The sequence below is a fragment of the Thamnophis elegans genome, chromosome 8, assembly GCF_009769535.1.
Source record: "Thamnophis elegans isolate rThaEle1 chromosome 8, rThaEle1.pri, whole genome shotgun sequence".
Classification (NCBI taxonomy): domain Eukaryota; kingdom Metazoa; phylum Chordata; class Lepidosauria; order Squamata; family Colubridae; genus Thamnophis; species Thamnophis elegans.
Genome location: NC_045548.1, coordinates 46,260,705 through 46,284,229, shown reverse-complemented (window position 1 = coordinate 46,284,229; position 23,525 = coordinate 46,260,705). Strand labels below are relative to the sequence as shown.

The following is a 23,525-nucleotide window of genomic DNA, read 5'->3' as shown; positions in this document are numbered from 1 at the left end:
GAACTATTACAGAATAATTGCAATATATTCCAGTAGCTTTAGAATCAACCATTACAGTTTCTAAGAAACTGAATTTTATGGACTTTTTTTTCAATTCTCTTAAATGGAAACATGGAGGAAAATCCACTTCTTACCACCTATTGAGGAAAAAACATTATGTAGAAATTACTTTGGGGAATAATGGCAGTTGCCAGCTGCACAAACATATAGCATCATTGTTCAATTTGAGGAGTAAATAAATTCTCATCAGATTAGTGCAAATCTGTAATATGACATCTTGTAAGCATGCCATGGACAGCTTTGTGTAAGGATAGGAAGCTGGCTGGGATTCTGTAGGGTGATGAACACATCCTGCAAAATGTGCAATCCTTTTGACTCCCACTGAAAACAGCATGTGATGTTCTTGTAGAAAAGGAGATTCTTTATTCATTAAGAGAGAAAGGAGGGGAAGGACCTCCTCCTGTGAAATGCTTAGCATTCACTGTACTAATTAACTGTGCTGGGGTAATGGGAACTGTGAGAGATCACAGGCTCACTGGGTGCCTGCGATACCCACAGGATCGGACTGATTTTGTAGGATTTGCAGTATCCTGGTCTATTTCAAAAGACTTTCCTTAATTTCAACATTTTCAATAGAAGTGTACACATCTGTCTTTATACCCAGCAGCTTTCCTGGCCCACAACAAGTCCTCTGTGAGTTTCCCCAACCAAGCTCAGTGGGATCTCTGTCAGCTGCAAGATTTATGTCATCTTTTCAGTCCTGAGAACTGTTCCTTAAGCTTTTCACATCTGGATTTAATTGGAAAGACATTAAAGACATTAAGTGTGCTGGAAAAGCATATTTTAAGGAGGATCTTTATAGACACTTCCATTAAAGGAACTAGGAGAGATTAGAATGGGATGTGGACAGGACATCAGCTGTTATTAGGGTCAAAATTGCACTACCAATGGCTTCCTAGCAGTTCTTGAAGAAGACTCTGTTGTACTCAAGTGTGAATTAAAGGAAAGGTATAATCATGGACATTTTAAATATTCATGAAACTGTATATTTTGGACACTGTTTACTGTTGCTCATTTATTCTAAGTTTCACATTTTTTGTTCTGTTGTTTGGAATCACAGTAAGTTACAATGTTCAAAAGAAAAAATACAGAGAATGTTACATCTCTTTGGTGATAAACTAAGATGGTTTGGAAGATCTGCTTTACAGATCAGAAGATGCTGTTGTGAGCCCCCTAGTTGGCCAAATAAATCACCATCTTAGGAAAAGAAAGATATGTTTCATATCTAAAGAACTTTGGAGAAAGAAAAAGGTGATATCTCTATTATATCAGATTTCTCATTCCAAATATGGGCACCCAAAAGCAGATAGTCTATTAGACTGCAATGGAAGGAGAAAAGGACAGAGAGGATTATATGCTCTTACTAGCTGACTTTGACTTCCTTTATCCTAAATTATTTCCATTCCATATAATTCTTAATTGAAACAGTAAGAACTGGTTATTTTCCCATTTTTTTTTCATGTGTTCTTTTTTCTTTTAAATTGTGGTTGATGCTAAGCTACTCTGGGAGTCTGTATGACTAAAAGAAAGTCTAAATATAATCCATCAATCAAACAGACCATTAAATAGGGAGCTATAGAGACCCTGGTTTAACATTTCATGGGAGTGCAATCCTACAATATAAACTTATTTATAACCATGAATCTGCCTTCTAAAACAATATAAATAGAAAAGTTCTTCAACAAGTTGGCCTATTAGTATGTACTAGGATTTATAAGGAGGCAGAATGACCATTTTGTATGGTTTTCAAAACCTTGATCAGCTCTGAAAACTTCATAATTCAAAATGAGAATACATATTAATGTGTAGATTTATACATTAATGTTACATATTTGTAATTACATTGTGACTATTAAAGCACTTTTATAAATTACACTAAAATGGGTAGCCTTACCTGGAATGACAGTTTAACAGATAGCTATTTGCTGCAGTCAAAAAATTTGCTGCTGTTGACAAATAATTAAAGATGTCGTGGATTGATAGGCAGTTAAATGTAAACATTTTTGTTGTGGATGCAGAGTACTACAATCTTTCTTTCTTGTTCTTAATATATTCTTGAAATAAATGTGATATTCAAAGACTTTTCCAAAGCAAAAGCATCTGTAGCTAAACAAACAGGCCTTTGAAATTATATCCTGCCTGTCTTTAAAGTGAAAAAAAAATGTGTATGTGTAATGTTTTCCTTTTTATCTTTCAAGAAAAGCAAAACAAATAGTAGTAGAAATCTCCTTCTGTAAACCATCCCATCAAAACAAATGGATTTGATTTATGATTCTCCACCTAAGTCTAGGGGTGTGGGGAGATGAGTTCAAGATTTAGAGCACGTAGAAGTATATTTCTAAATTATTTACTCACAGATAGCACTGTTCTCAGTCAATAGCCACCCATCTACATGCAGACTTTTGCATATTATCATGTGTAATGGATGCCAATGAGGCATGGAAGAGGATGGACTGGAACTAAAGGGTATTATGAACACAATATTGGCTTGGTATTCATGTGCGGTCACAATCCTATTGAGAAATTTCATCAATCTATCTATCCCATCTGTTACAGTTATATACTTCTCCAAATGCTTGAACTCGAAGATAAATTATGAATAAATCAACAAAAAAATATTAAACAAGTAATAGGATTTCCTTATCTTTAAGCCAAACACGAACCTACCAATTTTAAAGCCTTCAAAATGTTAATATAATCTGTAAAAACAATTTATAGAATTAGGAAGGAATAAAAATGTATTGGACAACTCTTGCCCCATTGGGTCATTGTTTCAGAGATATTTTCTTACTAGAAATTGAATAATCAAGGACAATAATCAGGCAAAAAAGCAGTGGTAGTAGAAGCAACTCATAACTTCCTGTGGCTTCCCCATTGAGTTTCCTCGTGATATTTGTGGCAAGAGACACTGGAAATTTCCCTTCCCTTCCCTTCCTTTCCTTTTCCTTTCCTTGAGGCAGATAAGTCACTGCTGCTAAGTAGGGGAGGAAGCAAGATATTGCAATACTGGCTGAGGAACTGTCACTGAACCCTGAAAATGAAGATCATGTGACCACGTATTAGCACAGTAGCAGCCACTAGCAATGAAACAGCCACAATTTCTCCAAATTTCATTATTGGAAAACATGTGTCCCAGATTTGAACATATTCTATAAGTTAGCCCAATTGAAGTACCTTGTTTCAAAAATTGTTGTCCTATGTTTTTACCATTTCACTTAGTTAAATATTATGACAATGAGATTTTTAGTAGTATATAGATTTCAAAGAATTTTATTCCACATTAGAAAAAATACCTCCCATTTAAGAAATTTTCTTCTATATCTGAACTAGATAAAATGGAAGTTATAGTATAGCTATGGTATAGGTATCAATAATCTATTGTTTGAAAGTCAGGTAGTAGTAGATAAGGCTGGGACTGACAACTTCTGAAAAATGTTGCCAAGAGAATTCCATGGAATTAAATTAATTAAAACTTAATTAATTCAACATAGTAAATATGAGTATTTAATAATTCCCCTTTTGTACATTATAGATTATGATTTGTTATTAGATTTTAAAGAAGCTCTGGTGGCCATAATAAAAATTGGGAAGAACAAAAAGATTTTTTTAAAAATGAATGCCTGGATTATATTGCAGCAAGATTGGTGTTGAATAGAAAATATCTGGAATGAAAATTTTGAATTTCCTCCAAGTTATATATGTAATTTGATTATGTAACTGAGAAAACAAGATAGGGAAAGCATGCAGATTATTCTTCTCACTCACTTTATCAGCAGCAGTTACAGAAAGCATCTTTATTTTCTTCCATGTAGTGATATAGTATCTATTATATGTATGTGGTACATGTGTCCATCTCCACTGGGAAGCTCAGGTTAGTCTGTATATACACTGATCTGGGTCACATGTCCAGGAATGAGGACCATGAAGAGACCTACAATAAAATGATTGTCAACATCCAACTATTGCTCAAAGGTATCTCCCATGTGCGGTGGGAATTTGGGGGTATTTTTTTCCTTACAGCATCCTAGCTCCAATATTTGTGTCCTAAAAATGAAGAATATGAAGTTCTGTGACATTATGGTTAGAAAATTATGGTTAAGAGATCAAGTTGCTATTATCATTTCGAACGTAAAATTTTAATGGTTACAGCTCAAACTTTATCTGAAGTTTTATACTGGGATGTGCAAGTCAAAGATCAATTGATATGTGGAGTTATAAAGGTTTCAATTACTAATGAACTTTTATTACCTGGATCTTCAAAGGAAGACACAGTAAATCAATTTTGGTAAAAACAATATATGGTACAAAGAGATGCTCCTTGTACATATCTTTTTAAAAATGCTTTCCTAATATTTGGAAATATTCTGATATTAATATATATATATCATATTATCTATATCCTAATATTTGGAAAAGAAGGAATATGGTGGGAAATAAGCCTTTTCTTTCCTGACACCTCCTAGAGCTAAAGCAAAAAGACACTGATAATCAAGGGTTATTGGGAAGGGTTATGTTCTTGAGAAATTATTTTAGGAGATATTAGCGGTAATCCTCAGTTTGTGTTCATTTATTCAGTAACTACTCAAAGATATAGTAGCACTGAAAAAAATTAAGATATGACTGACCCTTGAAGTTCAAGCCATCTAAACACCCTCATGGTCACATAATCATGATCCAGGCACAGGGAATTGTGCTCACATGACAACATTTGATGAGCTCTGCAGGCTTCCCACAAGCAAAGTCAGTGGCGAAGTCTGCAGAAAAGGTCACAAGTTGCTCTGGTAAGGTTGCTCCCACTTTTTCTCCCACCCACCACATGCACGCACCGACACACACACCACACACACACACACACACACCTTCACAGGGGTGGGCTTCAAACATTTCAGCAATGGGTTCTCTGCTTGGTTGCTGGTTGGGGATGGCCATAGTTGGCGTGGCCTGGTGGCCTCCTGCACCATGGCAGGGAGGGCGTTTTGCCTTTCCTGGGGTCCAGAGGCTGTCCTCGAGCCTCTGGGAGGGCAAAAACTGCCTCCCATGCGCTCTGGAGGCCTTCTAGGAGGCCCATTTCCCCCTCCCTGAACTTCCGTACAGACCCTATACTTACCTTGTATCCAAAACGGGCCATGTGAAGACTCCTGGGAGGGACATGGTGGGGTGGCATCAGCAGGGCATGGTGGCAGGGCCAGCCAGGGGTGGGATTCAGAGGTTCTCCAAACCAGCCATAACGTTAGCTATCGGTTCTCCTGAACCCAGGCAAACCCATAGCACCCCTGATCCTCTACCAACCCTCCTCTGGCTCCCATGACTTGTGTGCAGCTGGCACCAGCTCTATCAAGCCTTCCCAGGCCTACATACCCATTCTCACATCGTCTACACTCCTTACTGGGACTCCTGTCTCTCCCTGCTTTCTGTAATCCCACACATTTTGGATTTACAATGGCAATCAGGATTGCCAGGGATTGCTGTCACTAAGCAATGTGGTCACATGATGGTGTGCTTTATGACTGCATCATTTAGCAACAGCAATCCCAGGCTCAATTGCCATTATAACCAAAGGATTTCCTGTATTCAACTAATTGCACAAAGCTAGTCCTGGGGATCCATTTTATCTTCCATATTGAAGGTATATATCTCTTTTTTCAGATCTGAGATCAAGCATTGATTGTAGATATGCTAATGCTTTGCTAAGTGGTTTGTTTAGATTTTCAGGAAGCAGGCAGAAACCTGAGCCAGCAGCTGGTGAGGAATATAATCTTTAAAGGATAGAAAACTAAAATATAATCCTTAAAGGATAGAAGACTCAAAGTCATCTCATCCCATGCTTAAACATGCCTGTGCTGAATAGAATTCCAAATTTCTTTAAAATGCAGATTTGCTGCTGTTGGGATGTACTTTAATCTAAGATGCTTCCAGATAAACCCTTAGTGGTATAGGCTATAGCTTTTTTTTTTGCTGAAGAAAAAAACTCTTGAACATTCTCATTCTCCACACTTGACTGTTATAACGAATCAAGTTTGAGATGTTGCTCTTGGAAAACATCTACAGATTGTAGTTAGGCCTAAGTATTGCCATTGGACCATCTTGTGGCAGGTGGAATGCTTACAACGTTTAACTGTTTATTTGTTTCAAAGTGCTGGTACTTTTAAAGTAATAAATGGTTAACTCAGTGAGACAGAAAGTAGACCAGAATCTACTGGTAACTTTCTAGGGAATGTAACATCACAAAGGATTTCAAGCTTGCAATGTTTTAACATTGGGCTTGAGAACTCAGGAAAGAAGCAATTCAGCAGAAACTAATTTGTGAAATAATTTATGTGGAAACTTCTAGAATGAGAAAAGTATCATGTACAACTGCTTAGCAGCATGTTGTTCTGCAACTCTACGTCTGCTTTTTAAAGCTATGTTTGCACCTAACTCTAGTCAGTGGTCTTATCAACCAAGTAAATCCCATAAGTCTATGATTCTGCTCATTCCTTCCTGGAAGAGAATTTTCTGCCCCATTGGACAATAGCCCTCACTTGTTTTCTGTTCAGTAACTGAGGTCTTATGCCATGTTCCCAAGCCTACTGGTAGTTCTGTAAGTAGCCTTGCAGTGTAGAGCCATTTTATTTTATCATCTACCTCTGGTGATCTTCCCAAGAGAAGTCTGGCTGCTCCAGATGCTAACTATACATTTTATTCTGTACTGTTATTTCTATAATTTGCTTTGGTGGTATCATATTTGTTCTGTGTCCAGTCACCCTTTTCTGTTGCTACTGGCATTCACTATCATGCCACACATCTTCCTTCCTTCCTTCCTTCCTTGTTGGTGTTTTGTTTTCTCAGTCTCTTTTACTGTTTTATAAGTTTTACGTTTGAAGGGCTTTGGGTTGCAATTTAGAGCTCATAATGTGGACCCACCAACAATGACATTTCTATTCTTTCATCTAATTTTGTAAGCTTCTTTACATAGTTGTCAAAATATCTTAAGTCAATTAACAATATAATACCTAGAAATAAGTCCCATTTAACTCATTGCTATTTGCTGGCACCTACTCAACTTGCTCCAGCGTTTGTGGGAAGATTTACTTAACAGCATTCTTTTAAGATCATAAGAATTCAGAATTAACTTAGAAAGGGACAACTGTAACCCAAAACAGTGGATTGGCTGAAGGTTTAGCAGCATTATTGCTTTAATAACTATTTTTTTAAATAACTGCTCATAAAATATTAAGAGCTCTTGACCAAGTTATCTTGTTTTATTTCTCCACCATCGTCTTCTTTTCTTAATGCACTGCATCCTTTAGTTTATAAGCCTGAAAGCAGGGACTGTGTAGCTTTGATTCTGTACATTGTTCTGAGAGCCTTTAGGCTAAATCTTGAAATAGGCATGTTTAAGCTGAATTAAAAAGATAGAAATAACTAAAGAGTGTCCTTTCTATAGAAAGAATTAGATTAGGCTTCCTTCCAATCTTCAGAATGTGTGCCAGTCATATAAGATAAATGTCATATATATATACACAGGATAACTATTGAGTAACACCTTGGAAAGAAATTGAAAAACATTGCTATTATAAGAACCGTGCTCTTAAAATAATTAGTTAAGACAGCCGCTATATTTCAACTGAAAAATATTGTCATTATCATAAGAACCAAACTGAAACCATGTTTTTCTAGAGTAGCCTCTGTATGCAAACTGTTTTTGTAAGAACAACCTGATGTTATTAAATTGTCATTACAATATCCAGTTTCCCACAAAAGAGAACCAAAGGGAAAGAAATTTAACAAATTTATATATGATTTTCTAATTGCTAATTGGCTTAAGGAAAGCTAAAAACCACCAAGCTGATTGGAAACATGCATTTCCAGCCAGATCCAGACATATTTATAATAAGAAGAGGAGCCAAGACAAATAAAAAACGGAATTGTGCATCCCGTTGGCATTGTGTTTTGGCATTGCTATATCTGTACAGAAAACAAGTGATACATGAAATGTGTAAAGACATCTGTTTCATAACCTATGGGGCTTTTCTCTCAGTTATAAAATCTTCTGAGGGAGAGAAATATTTCTGTATATCTATGCAGATGCTCTTTTGTTTAAAAAATCATTCAAAGAGGCTTTAGAAAGAGAATTTGTCCGTGTCTGATATTCCGTCTGTCTTCAGTTTAACAAAAATTGACTAGCATCGAGTTATCAAGACCCAGTTCATTGCAAATATGCTGAGTTTAAACTCATTGTCTTTGGAACACACTTCATGGATATGATTTTCATCCATCCACCCCTTCCCACCCCATCCCACACAAATATAGTGAAAAGATTTTCAGAATATTACAGGGAAAGAGTTAAAGATAGTAAAATGCATTATAAAACTTTAATGTTTTGTTTAATTCTTTCACTCTAGTATTTGATTGTAAGAACCAATCCTCAAATCCCTATGCACAAACATCCTGGAGGGAATTACATATGCTTCTGTGATGAAGACGCAGGAATCTCCAGAATCTAATGATCTCGGAATCTAATGACCCTAGCCAATGTAACTTCAGTGGACACCCAGCAATTTATCCCAAACATTTGTGCTACTCAGATTCTACAGTCTTCAAACAAGACTAGTGCTCAGAGAATTTTTTTTTCTTTATTTGGTTGATTATTTCCTGTGATGCCCCAAGAAACTCAAAATGGTCCAGAATTACACATTTGTCTTAGAAGACAGGTATTATTCAACTTTTCATTACTATGGAGATTTTTTTAAAAGATTACCATAGTGATATGTCATTACTGTTACTGAATTAAGGCTAATGAAGTAGATGTTGTCTTCATGTTTATTTTATAGTTTTTGTTGTTAAAATCATGCCACATTATGCCCTAATCTTTCCATGATTAAAAAACAGTACAGTACAAAATGTGTTTTTATTAATTATCCGTTCTTTGCATTTTAGCACTGTGCTTTCATAGAGATAAAAGTACTGTAACTAATTTACAGCCATTTCATTATTTTATTAAAGCTCTTCATCCTGCATTGTTATTCAATCTAGTTAGGATTTATTTTATGAAAATAACCTAAGAATTCAAAGCTTTGTTGTTAATCAGATAATACTCTTAAATTAATGCTACTTAGAATAAATATAAATGCCTTCATTCTGAGATTCTGAGAATATTCATTTCTTTCAGTTCTATTTCAATCAGATCTCTCTAATTTGTATTATGTATGTACACTAATTTGTATGTGTATGTGTCTGTAAAGCTGAAATTATAGTCTAATGAAAGATGCAATGCAGATGGCACCATTTTGCCATATTTGTGTGTGTATGTTGTGTGTGTGTGTGTGGTATGTATGTATGTGTATGTATGTATGTTGTATTTGTGCTGATAAATAAAGGGAGACTAGTATAGATCTATTTCAAGCTATCTAATAAATACCTTTCACCTGGCTTGGCTGATAACGGATAAGAGCCTGTGGCCTAATGGCTAAGATGTCTGCCTAATATGTAATATAGCCCAGGTTCAAATCCCAGTAAGGGTATGGCTAGCTGATGAGAGCTAAATAGCTTGAAATAGATCTACACTAGTCTCCCTTTATTTATTTATCAGCACAATACAACAAATGTAACAAAAAGGCAACAGTAAAAATATTGGGTTTCTGCCTGGATGGTCTCTTGTGACGAGCCGAAATACAGAAAATGGAAGTAGTGATCTTCTTCCCATATTTGGGCATACTGGGGGTTGTAAAATCTAATAGATACCTTTCACCCTGGCTTGGCTGATAACGGATAAGAGCCTGTGGCCTAATGGCTAAGATGTCTGTCTAATATGTAATATAGCCCAGGTTCAAATCCCAGTAAGGGTATAGCTGATGAGAGCTAAATAGCTTGAAATAGATCTATACTAGTCTCCCTTATTATTTATTTATTTATTTATATATATATATCTATATATATATATATATATATATATATATATATATATTATATATATATATTATAATAGTCAAACTCACAGCCTACGGGCTGGATGCCTCACGTGCTGGCCACACCCACCCCCAGTTTAGCAAATGGGAGGAAGTTCCAATACGTCACATGATGATGCAGTGATGCCATGATTTTGACACCCCTGTTATATAGTGTGTGCATGCGTGTATGTGTGCTTATTTTAGTGCAATTTTATTCTGCCATGTAAAGTTTTGTAATAAATATTTTACTACTTTGTTTTAGCAAAGACTTCAGATAGATACATGTGTTTCACCTTTTTATCCTTGGAATTCCTTAAATGGGAACTAGTGCTCTTATTCAAAAGAATTACTTGCTTTTGTTGTAATATTGTCTTCAAAGAAATAGAGATACATGTTGTTATGGGTAAAGAAAGAAGCAGAGGTTCCCATGAATGAGTTCTTCAAACTGCGTGAGAAACTAGGTTATTTCATGAAGGAGTTACAAAATTGCTGAACAAAATCAGAAATACTTAACTGAAGTGACAATGAAACTGTTTTTGGATTAATTCCCTTTTTTTAAAAAAAAAGTATTCACTGTCATCATTTGTGAAAGTAACACCAGAAAGAACTGTGAGAATATCTAAGAAAAGTTGTCTCCAAGAAGTGATCAGCCTATTGAAAAGTTTCATTTAGCAAATCTATGCCATGTTCTTGCTTCAGAAAGCTCAGGGTGACATTCAAATGATTTCCAGATGGTCTTCAGGAAACCTTACAACATAATGCTTATTTTATCACCATCTTCCAAAGTTACTGTTTTGCTAGAACATTGACAAAATAGGGAATCTCACAATCTTATTTTTGCTTCCATCTATTTTGGAAAGTAATCATTATTATATAAGAGGATGAAAATTTAGCTTCTGGTTTAAAGTATATATGATGAAACCCCAAGTGGTTGATCAGATGCCAGAATGATATATATAATAGAAACACGTCAGATTAATAAGTAGCTAATAGAATAATGGAAATATGAAAATGCATTTTTCCTGCATATTCTTAGAGGAGGATGCTTCAACTGGCATACCAGCTTTTTATTTATTTATTTATTTATATGGGCAGCAAATTTACATGCTGCCCATATAAACAAAATTATTCAAGCATAGGATATGGTGTGATAATTGGATCTTATTTCTGCTTTTTTTGAGTCTGTATGGTCAGGCAGATATTTTTAGAAAGTGGGAAACGCAGAAGAAATAAATGGATGAGAATGTTCAGTTGATATGTAGTGATTGTCTTAGCTCATTTAATCAGAACCATTTACCACATGATCTCACCAGCATAGTATCTGAACATAAATATTGTTTTCAACTTTAAAAAGTCTCCCCTTGAGGTGACCTTTGAATCTCATGTGCCATTTGCTAATAAAAATGTCTTGAAGATGTGCAAACCTGGACTTTACTGCTGTTGTTAATGTATTAATCTTTCAGAAGCGTCAAGCATCTGGGAGAAAATTTAGACAATAAACAGACTAACTCAGGCACAATTGCTCAGGACTGCAAAGATTCAAAGGCCATCATCTAGGAAAATACCAGCACCCGTGACTGTCACTGCATCCTTATAAACCTGTCATCAGGCACAGTGATGTCTAAGTAGAAAGGAAAAAATCAATTATTAATGCTATTATTTCAGTCTTATGCGGAGGACCGTACCATAATATTCATGGTACTGTTATGAGGAAAACAAAGAAAATATTGACTTTTTCCTAGTCCACACAGAAAAAAATTAATTATTAGGCTGCTCATGGAGATATTGAAAATCTAATCCAATAACTGGAGTCCTTAAAAAGCAAGTAATTAACAGTTGACCCAGAAAGTGTAGATGAAGTTAAATTTACAGTTAAATCCAACTCAAGGAACACTAGAAGTCAAACAATGAATTAAGTTTACTTTTTTGTAATGGTAGAACCATTTCCTCAAAAAAGAAATAGTTAATATTTTTTAAATATATAACCAAGGGTGATAATTGTGTTCACAATATTGTGATAATTGTAGTGTTGTCTTCGTATACCTTGCTTTATGTCAGCATTATACATTGTTCCTACTATTACATTATAGTGTTTCAAACTGAAATGTGCATCATGAATATTTGCTTATATATTAATGATTAGTCCCAACATATTTCATGCGAAAACTGTGGGTACTTTTAGATTTCTTTTTCTGTTTATTGACTGATTGGAAACATTTGTCGCCTCAAGTTCTGTTCTCCGTTGTGTGAAACACATTTTTACGTTGTTCTGTGTTTTTATTTGCCCCACCATTGTATCAATTGAGTCACTGCATTCTGATCCCTATCCAATGCAGTAAAATCGCAATTCATTATACGCAATTATGTCTTTGCTTTCTTGGACTTGTAAATGACTAAAAATCAGATTTGACATATATCACCTGCTATTAATAACAAGACTCAATTAGACTGTACTTTCCGTCCTGCAGCTGTCTGCAATGAAAGGGATGTCTTCTCATATTCTGGAGTCCTATTTTTTATATTTCCAAATACGGTTTTAAAAATTAGCAAAAAAATATGTGAATACATTTGCTGAAAAAAAAACAGTAAAAACTAGGATATAATAAGAATTTTCATGAACATAGTTATCTGCAAGGGGTAAGGTTAGATGTCAAAAAGTCAGATGGCATCCATAAACATGCCATCAAAGGTCCCTTTATTACATGTGTTTTACATGCCTGTTGAGATGAGTAACCATATAAATTAAAATAGATAGATAGATTAGATTAGATTAGATAGATAGATAGATAGATAATAAATGGCTAGGACTTTAATGGCATGAACTACCATACTTGAATTTTGAACACAGAAAATGCACAAATAGAAGTGTGCTTGAATAACTCCTTCAAAGTCAGTGTAGCAATGTAAAATCCATCCAATCATTAGCTATACTATTTGGCAGGGAAATGTATAAGGAATTATGTACTTTAGGCATTAAGAGCTGAGGTGGCGCAGTGGGTAGAGTGCTGTACTGCAGGCCACTTCAGCTGACTGCTATCTGCAGTTCAGTGGTTCAAATCTCACCGGCTCAGGGTTGACTCAGCCTTCCATCCTTCCGAGGTGGGTAAAATGAGGACCCAGATTGTGGGGGAGATATGCTGAACTCTGTAAACCACTTAGAGAGGGGATGAAAGCCCTATGAAGCAGTATATAAGTCTAACTGCTATTGCCTATTATAGTGTGTGTGTTTTTTGGAAGTACAGGAGAGATCACTTCATTAAAAGAGATAAAGAAGATATACCATCTTTAAGGGAGATTAACAAGGTCAAAATGGCAGGTGTGGCCAGGATTGAAATTCTTTCTATATAAAGGTAAAAAGTGATGGAGCTTTGTTTTTCAGATCATGCCCACTATTTTTTTTTAAAGTAATCTTATTAGTTATACATTTTTTTTAAAGAATAAAACATACAAATACAAATACAATTTTAAACATACAACCCCCCTCCCCCCCCACGGTGACAGTCATTCACAGCCCAACTTTTTTTTCCTTCCTCTTGTTAGGTCTCTAAAGGACACATCTTCTCATTACAAAATTCAGGGATCTATTACAATACCCATGTTCACTTTTAGTTCTCATTGTTAACAACTGCTATTAACTTTCTCCCCGTTTTAAGTCCCTGCGGTTCTCCTTGTCGCCCACATATACCATAAGTTCCAGCTAAGATAATTTCCGTTTCTCCTTTGTCTCTCAGCCAACCCGTCATTCTGTCCATTTCTGCACATTCATAGATCTTTTTAATTATGCATCTTCTGACAGGTATGGTAGTGGATTTCCAAAATTGTGCATAAGTTATTCTTGCGGCCACAATTATATGTAGGCTCAAATGCCATATTGAATGCTCATGTTTTCTGGTTTAATGCTTGTAGAAGGTTCTCAGGTTTCCATTCCATGCTTGCCCCAAGTAACCTCTTTTAAGCCATTTTTGAGTCCTTTTCCAGTATTCGTGGCCTCAGTACAGGACCACCAAATATGGTAAATGTGCCATCCTTTCTTCCACATTTCCAACACAGTGGAGATAACCCAGGAAACATTTTAGCTAACCTTGTTGGGGGGAAGTGCCACCTATGAAACCATCTTGTATATGTTTTCTTTGAATGCTGTAGATATTGTAAGTTTAATGGTCTTACTCCATAGATCCCACCATTTGGCCCATTTCAATCTCATAGCCAAAGTTTCTCTCCCATGCTATTAGAAGGCTTTTGTCCATCTCTTCATTAGGATCTTGGCAAGTCAAAAATTGATAAAATCTTCGATAACATTTTCTCTGTCTCCGCCAAACAAAATCGTATCTAGCCCCTGAGGGTTTGGGTAGATCCCAAACCGTACCTTATCGCTTTTAAACCTGTTTCCTAACCTGTAAATATTCCCACCATTCCAGTTCCTGCCCTGCTGCTCTATTCCATCTTTATTTTCATGTTGCCATCTTCTGTCATAATGTCTTTATATGTTATGTTTCTTGTCCAATTAATACACTGGATGCGTTAAGGCCTCTAACGGTGCAACCATGCACGGAACCCTAAGATAGTATTTTTCCTCATCTTTTCCCAGACCCCCATCAAATCTTCCGAATATAATGTCCATGAAGTACCTATGGGGGGTGTCTCTGTCTTGCCAGAGGGAGGCATGCCATCCCTGGGGGAGGTCATGTCCCTCTATAGCCAATAGGCGCCCACTATTGAAGGCTGAAGCACACACACCTGCAGATTGCCCTGCTATCCAGCTGCAAGGCTTTGCGTATAATTCAGCATGTTAAAAACATATGTACTAATATTTTTAAGGCTATTGTATGGCAATTTATGTTGAAGATGAATTCATTGGACACATGGGAATAAAGTCTCAGCAGTCAGAACCAGCACTAAGCTGCATTTCCATGGCTAAGAAGATAGTCCTCAAATGTCCTGGCTTTGCCCATGTCAGTCTGAAACAAGAGATTCAAATGGTTGCAACATGCAAATTTCTATGGAAATTTCTGAATATAACTGTGGATTGAATCTAGTTCTTTATCTCCCACAGCAAAATAGACATTGCTGGGGAAGTACTGGCCCAAAACCATCTCCAAACATTGAGCAATGTTCACTCACATGATAAATTGATGTCCATGCCATATTAATCATATATTTTATTTTAAAAGTTAGATTATAAAACAACCTACAGTTTCTACGTTGGTGAAGAGAAATTATTTTAAATATAGTTGCTTTACAAATTATTTTTTTAATTTGGTAGATAATATCAAAATATCCACATCAACTTAGTCAAGTTTACCACATCCTAAAAACTCTTCTGTTATCTTGCTCAATGTCTCATTTTCCAGAAGCCAATAGGCTTTCCTGCAAGTGATCCTAACGAACAGAGATTTCCCTCAAGAGGCAAAGAGAGCATGAACATTGGGAGGAAGTGTCTTTGTCATCTGCTGCTGAAATTAAAATTGGAATCTAGTAGTTTTATGCATGTAACATTTCGGAATATCCAAGGTCAACAACCGTAGAGAATCTGGGTCAGATCCCATAGAGCAGAAATTCTGAGGTCAAAGGAAATGTGAATATAGGAGGGTTGGGAATTTCTAAAAAATAAGATACTGGAAGTACAATTGGCATTTCATTCTAACAAGGAAAAGTGCAGCTAGGAGTCAGTTAGGAAAACCATTAGAGTATTGTTTTCCTTCTTCCTTCCTTCCTTCCTTCCTTCCTTCCTATTCTGAATGAACCACGAATTAAAAGGACATGTATAGGATAGGGAATAAGCATGATCACCAAGGAATTTGTACAATAAGTAGTAATATCGGTAAAAAGTAACTTGGGCTAAAGCACTTAGGGAACTCAAGGAAAGCTAAAAATAACAAAATGGACTTCCTGACTATGTAGGAGAGAAAAGGAAGACTACGTCAAAGGAGAGGAAAGAAAGTTAGAAGCCTCTTCCTAGCAATAATAACAAATTGGAATTCATCAGTACCTATTTTGCTCCAGTCTTCTCCCCCAAAGAGAATTGTATTATCCCAAAGCTTATATCTGTTTAATCCATTGTAGCAAGTAGAGTAGATATAAGGGTTCTTCATCTCTTCAATCAGTTCATGAGTGCTTGGATCATTTTAATATATATCCCAAATTATAAACCACCTGAACAAAACATATTTACATATTTATCATTCATTACTATGGATTTATACTAAAGGATTCGGAAATGTCTCATATTGATTATTATAATCTTTTGTTACACGCACGTACACACACACACACACAATTACTTGTACTGAGCTTACATACTAAGCCTAAACTAAAGTGGTGTATGATGCTTAGCTTAGATGTCAATAACTGGATAGAGCACACATGCATGATTATTTCTTCAGCTCCAGAGTTAGATGACCAGGAGAAATATAGATATGGGCAAGTGGGGTAAATGTTGCCTGACAAGGCAATACTTCTTACTCAGAGAAAGAAACAACAAAGCCAAATTCTTTAGAAACCAAGATCTCAGTGAGAACTCTATCCATGGACCCACAAATTGGATACAAAAACTCTACTTGAAGATGGATGCTGTCTAACCTTCCATTTCCTACAGTGGGCAGCTGAAGGAGTCTGGGAATCCCACCCTTAGGACAGAAGGGCAATAGCTTGTCCAAGGCTGTTCCTTAGCAACCAGAAAGTCAATGGCAAAGCACACTGACAGGATGCTGAATATGCATTTCTCCCACAGGACTGCAGCTTCTTTCGGCCTTTGCTATGGCAGTGCATCTCCAGAAATCCTCTTTGTTGTAGGTTCTTTCTTTGCTGCCTCAGATTGTTAAATCCAAGTAATTTAAAACCAAAGCATAAACTTGAAAAAACAGATTTTTAAACATAGAAGGTGTTAAGAATATATAATACAGTCATTTTTTTGGCTGCTTTGTTAAAATCTTGGAATTGTTTATTTGTGACTTGTGTTATGCTCTATTAAGAATTCATAGTTATTCATACCACAGGGACAGAGCTGGTTTAAAACAGCTAGCTCATCTTTTTCATCAAATTTTTTATACATGGCAATATGTTAATATTAAGAAAAGCATGGATACATTAAAACAAAATCCTTTGATTGTTAGCAGCTCTGTATAATTAACTAAAATGTATTCACAATACACCCTTGGAAACTTTTTTGTCATAAGATACATCTTTGAGCCAGTTACAAGAAAAATTAATTTCAATATTATTTAAGATTCATGAAAATTAGAGACATCTGTGGGTGGGTTAAAAATTAAGACGGCGACTTTGTGATTGAAGCAGCCATCTTTAGTCCCTGAATGGAAATACTAAGGAATGGGGAGTACAACAGTACTTGATCATTCTCTTTGCTAGACAGTCACTAGTCTTTCTCATAGATTCAAAAACATTATGTAACTTTTGTTTACTTATAGACAGAAAGACATTACTTACTTTTTTTAAAATAATAAGTGCTTTAGTGAATGATTTGGTCCAGCATTCTGCATCCCAGAATGGTCATGTATGCTCCCTTTGGATCAGAACATATTATCAAACATGGTGCTATATAGCCTTTTTCCTGAATTTGCCTGATTCATTTTAAAACTAACTGAATTATGCACATCCTAATCTCCTTGTATTTTACTTCAATGTTAGTATAATATTGCTGGAGAAGGGCTGTTTTTTTAAAAAAAAAAACCCTTTCTACACTTCTACCAGCTTCCTGTCTAATCCAAAAAAAAACCTCAGATTTTGTATAATTTTTTCATTATAACTCGTGATTATTTTGATTGTGCCTTCTTGTATTTTTTCCAGCTTACAAAACTCTTTTGAAGAAGTATGACCATTTATGGTATGCATAATTGATAGCTTAAAATTAATTTCTCAAAAATACCCAAAAGCAAATCAACATTTAGCAAGTGGTCATTTTGAAAAAGGCTTATCAGTCATACACCATCAGTTCTAACAGTTGTAGTACTATGGGTCAATTTATTCTTTTAATATTTTCTAAGCTATAAAATCGAGCTCTGAATTCAATATACTGGTCAAAGAGGCATATTCCTGTGCAACAAAATATTAACAATAATAATAAATGACTGAGTAATATTGATCAATAGCTAATACCGTATGATTGGTAAAGGAGTAACATACGAAATTAGTCAGCCATAGTGTAAAACAAAAAAATATACCAGTAGCAATTTTATAACTCTATTGGGAATCTTAGTAGGTGAGTCTCCCTGTCTGAACTTCTCTAAGCTTAGAAGCTAAACATTTTTAGATGTTTGGAGTCTTGGACTTGCACTTCTAGTTAAGAGCAGGTAACAGTTGTGGCCAAGTGGGCCTTTGCACTGCTTTAGTTGACCTGCCAGTTGTGCCTATTCCTGAATTGTGAAACCCTTTAGATAGTCACTTATGCCTTAGTTACCTCACAGTTGAATTATTGCAGTGTTCTATATGGACCTACTCTTGAAAATCATTTATAGGCTAAAATTAGTCCAGAATGCATATTGTAGGCTGTACTGTCCATATGATGCTACTGCCCAGGAGTTGTATTTCTTACTGGCGAGCTTCCAGGTACAATTCAAGTATTGATTATTACTAGAAAGTTCTTCATCAATCTGTCTCCTATACTTTTGCCTTGTAAGATCAGGCTGAGTCAATTTGCTCTGAATCCCTTCAATCAACAATGGGGGTTGGGATTGGGAAGGAGAGCTTCTTTGTGATTCTTTTGTTCTTTGAAATGGTAACCCCTCAAAAATCCATGTAGCTCCCATGCTATGATGTCCCAGAAGGTTTTGGGGTAGATTTAAAAATATGACTGTCCTGTCAGACATTGGGGTTGGGTGCTTGTGGAACTCTGTCCATGCTGTGTGTTATTTTTTTAAAATGTATGGTATATGGATGTCTGGACCCTTAGACATTTCATTACCTTTTCTGTTTTGAAAGTGTAAACCATAATTCTGGAGTTGGGCAGTCTCTAAATCTTAACACCACCAACAATACCACCAGCTTGCAATCCTGTGCAACACATGGTGGGCTATTATTGTCTACTGCAAAATATGGGTGGTAATTCTGGCAGAAGGAGGGAGGGAGGGAGAAGGAGAGAGAAAGAGCAATAATGATGCCCCATTTATCTATGCTTTATTATTTAGAAAGGGAATGCTTTAAGAATAACCCAAACATCCTTTTTTAACACCTGACATTAAATGGTTTTGTTCCCATAGACTCTCTCACAAATGGTAACTCCAGCCTGTGATTTATATAAAACTTTCCTTTCCCTTAATTTCACCTACAAAAGCTTCATTCTTCCTGTATGAACCTGCTTTGTCAGTATTTGCTCTGATTTATGGAAGATTTCAACCAAACAAAATAACTATCCTTTTTCTTTTCATTAGAGCTAATCCCAGAAAGACACTTTCATCTGCCGATTAGTCATGCCCCTGCAAGCCTCAATAACCTGAGGGTAAGTTATTGATGTGTTAAAGATGTAATCGCAAAGGCTCAAGGCAGCTAAAGAAATCTCACTTTTTTATCTAACCATGGCATCATTTTGAGTCATTTTAACCCTGATAGGAGATCCAGTGTAGTAAATCATTATCTTGATCATCGTTGTTCTTACGTTAGCTCTTGCTGTAATTGGTTCATGGTTCCAAATATGTCAAAGGTTAAAATGAGCAAGCAAAAAATGAAATGGCATCCAAATATAACTAATTCAGGAGGTATGTGATGAAGATATGTGACTAATTCTATCGCAGTCTCATTATTAAGCAATGATTATTGCACTCCAGGCAATCAGCCGTGAAAAATCCCAGTTTTTAAAATCAATATTTAAAAGGGTATTATCTTACTTTAAATAAATTAGCTTCCAAGTTTGTTATGTCTTTGTGATACATTGTGGAGTAGCTTGAACTGGTTGATTAAAGTAAGCTAATACAGGTAGTTTGTGACATATAACTAGTCATTTTATGACTGTTTGGAGTTACAATGGCCTTAGAATGGGTGCTTTATGACTTGCACTTCCAGCTATGGCAAAATGTTGCTTCTCCCTCATGGTCACATATTCACACTTTGGTTGCTTGGCAACCCACTCACACTTACGACTCGTGGCAGCATTCTATAGCCATATGACTGTTATTTGCAATGGAATGAATTCATTTAGAAGATTGGGTTTGTTTAACCATACCATTCCCTTAATGACTATGATATGCTTAATAACTGCCATGAAAAATGTCATAAAAATGAGTCCATTCACATGGGTTCCATGATTTATGACTTCAACATCTGGATTTCCACCCAAATTGTGCTCATATGTCGAGGATTGCCTGAAGCTTTAAAAACTGTTTTAACTGTTTTCTTGTTTCATTTTATAATAACAGGTTTGAATGTTCTACAAACAGAAAAGTAGGATATTTATTTATCTGGTTTATATGATTGCTCATCTCACCTAAGTGGCTCTGGGTATCTTATAACAATTAAAAACAACAATCCAATAAAAAGGTTTTTTTTAAAAACAGTATATGATATTAATCATACCAAACAACAGCACCAAAAAGAAATGAACTTGAACATATACCAGTATAGCTATTGAAATGTAATTAGAATAGAATAACAGAGTTGAAAGGGACCTTGGACGTCTTCTAGTCCACTCCCTGCCTAGACAGGAAACCCTATACCATTTCAGATAAATGGCTATCCAACATCTTAAGAACTTCAAGCGTTGGAGCATTCACAACTTCTGGAGGCAAGTTGTTCCACTGATAAATTGTTCTAGCTATCAGGAAATTTTTTCTCCGTTCTAAGTTGCTTCTCTCCTTGGTTAGTTTCTACCCATTGCTTCTTGTCCTGCCTTCAGAAGCTTTGGAGAATAGCTTGACCCCCTCTTCTTTGTGGCAGCCCCTGAGATGTTGGAACACTGCCATCATGTCTCCCCTAGCCCATCTTTTCATTAAACTAGACATACCCAGTTCCTGCAACCATTCTTCATATGTTTTACTCTCCAGTCCCCTAATCATCTTTGTTGCTCTTCTCTGCACTCTTTTTTAGAGTCTCCACATCTTTTTTACATTGTGGCGACCAAAACTGAATGCAGTATTCCAAGTGTGGCCTTACCAAGGCCTTATAAAGTGGTATTAACACTTCACATGATCTTGATTCTATCCCTCTGTTTATGTAGCCTAGAACTGTGTTGGCTTTTTTGGCAGCTGCTGCACACTGCTGGCTCATATTTAAATGATTCTCCACTAGGACTCCAAGATCCCTCTAACTGTTACTACTATTGAGCAATGTACCACATATAATGTACCTGTGCATTTTGCTTTTCTTGCCTAAATGTGGAACCTTACTTTGTTCACCATTGAATTTCATTTTGTTAGATAGTGACAATGTTCAAGTTTGTCAAGATCCTTCTGTATCTTTAGCCTATCTTCTGGAGTTTTGGCTATTCCTGCCAGCTTGGTGCCATCTGCAGATTTGATGAATTCTCCATTTATCCCCTCATCCAAATCATTGATGAAGATGTTGAAGAGTACTGGGCCTAAAACAGAGCCTTGGGGTACTCCACTACATACTTCCCTCCATGTAGATGCAGTTCCAGATTAAAGTACATCTTCTAGAATTTCTGATCATTGCAATGGGAATACATTTCTTCTATTTTCTCCCTACCAGCCCTTCAGATAAAGAAATTACTCTTAGTATTTTTTCCCCAAACTAAACTTGCATAGTTGTTTCAGCCATTCCTTATATGACTTGGTTTCCAACATCCACACTGTTCATTCAGTTACTTTTGTTCTAGATATGCTCCAGTGCCCTTTAAATATAGTGTGTGGAAAATTATAAAAAAATAAATTGAGAAAATGAAACATCCAGAACATATTACAGGGCATTATCACTGCTGCTAGCTGGGTTGGCTTCTCTCTACTTTTGACAAGGTCTATGGCAACTTTTCCTTATTATGCTGCAGATGCCTCCTTAGCAAACCTCTTTGGTTCAGTCCTCCATTGGCTCTCAAGATAGAATAGGGCTAGTTGGCATAAGCTGAAGTCAAAAAGAGGAAATTCATTTGATAAAGAAGTCAAGGAAGAACACAAGCACTGCACGGACTGTATATTGCATATAACGTAATGTATACTTTATACATGTAATATATAAATGCAAGTATAATGCACAGGTATAAATTTGGAAATAATTGTGGCAATTTAAATAGAAATCCAATCTTCTATCCATGAAATGAAGATAACAATCCCTGTGTCTATTGTTGTCCAGCTTCCTGATAACTTGGATTAGAGAGCCCTTTAAATGGACAGCAAATTTAAACAGTCTGCCAAATAGAATGGTATCCTATTTAGCAGTGTATGTCGACCTAAGTAAGTTTAAGGCAGAGGTGGATTACTGCCGGTTTGGCAAACCAGTAGTAGCGGCAGCAGGAGGCTCCACCCACCCACTCGGACATTTCTGTACATGCGCAGAAGTGGCGCATGCACACCCGAACCAATAGTAAAAAAATTAGCAACCCACCTCTGGTTTAATGTATCTGGGATTCAACTCCCAGCATTCCCTAATCCTCTAAGCACATCTTAAAGTTACTGAAGTTGAGAAACACAGCTACAGACAGTAGGAAATAATTTTCAGGAATATTCTTAAACATAATCTGCAATAACAAGGGCAATCTGAATTAGTGAGGAAAATCTCTGCTCTGCAAAAATCATCATCATTCTCATCATCATCATTTTCTGTGTCACTTATTAGTTCTAACTCAAAGTGTGCTGGTTACTCCCATAACCTGAATGGTCCGTGTGGGGCAATCTCAATGGAATACTTTTGTTTATGCAAAGCAAAACAAGAAGCCAGATTTTTCTTCATATGAAGAAATGCCAAATGTCTTCTATGTTCCTTGGGAAAAAGACAAGATAGGTAAAAGCACAAGGCTGACAATTGCTACTTTACGTCATCTCATACTCTCCCTCCCACCTGGGAAAATTGGAGGTTGGACAAAGTGATAAATACTACTTCTCATTGCTGGAGCTTTTAGGAGGATTCTCGATTGAGACCCAAATAGGAGGACAGCCAACCTTGATGACCAGACTAAGTCTATGGTCAATGACAATTACTAATTTATAAGTTTTATATATATATATATATATATATATATATATATATATATATATATATATATATATATATATATATATATATATATACACATACATACATACATACATACATACATACATACATACATACATACATATATATATATATACATATAAACTTCATGATAATGAAGCTACAGCTAGTTTCAGGCCTTCCTAGTTCTCAGCATCAATAAAGTGTAGTGCCTTTCACACAATGTTGGCTCCTGGATATTGCAGAATGCTTTTAATAGTAAGCCAGAAATCAAATGAAACATTTGAGAAAAGAGGTAGGAAGAGTCAGCATCTAATAATGAAAGAATTTGGAGTAAAAGTAATGAGTATTTGAGATAGATTAAATCATTGATAGCATAAACAGTATTGTGAGGGGGGAAAGGATTGGGAAAGAAGTCAAGAGTTA

General features: G+C 36.0%; 1 long non-coding RNA gene across 2 annotated transcripts in view; it reads left to right on the top strand.

Moving 5' to 3' along the window:
• LOC116512232 overlaps nucleotides 1-23,525 on the top strand; it is a 171,162-nt gene that overhangs the window by 115,226 nt on the left and 32,411 nt on the right. For both annotated transcript variants that reach the window (XR_004255857.1, XR_004255856.1), the window contains exon 3: nucleotides 19,373-19,440. This is a non-coding gene — a long non-coding RNA (uncharacterized LOC116512232). The remainder of the gene's footprint in view (nucleotides 1-19,372; nucleotides 19,441-23,525) is intronic.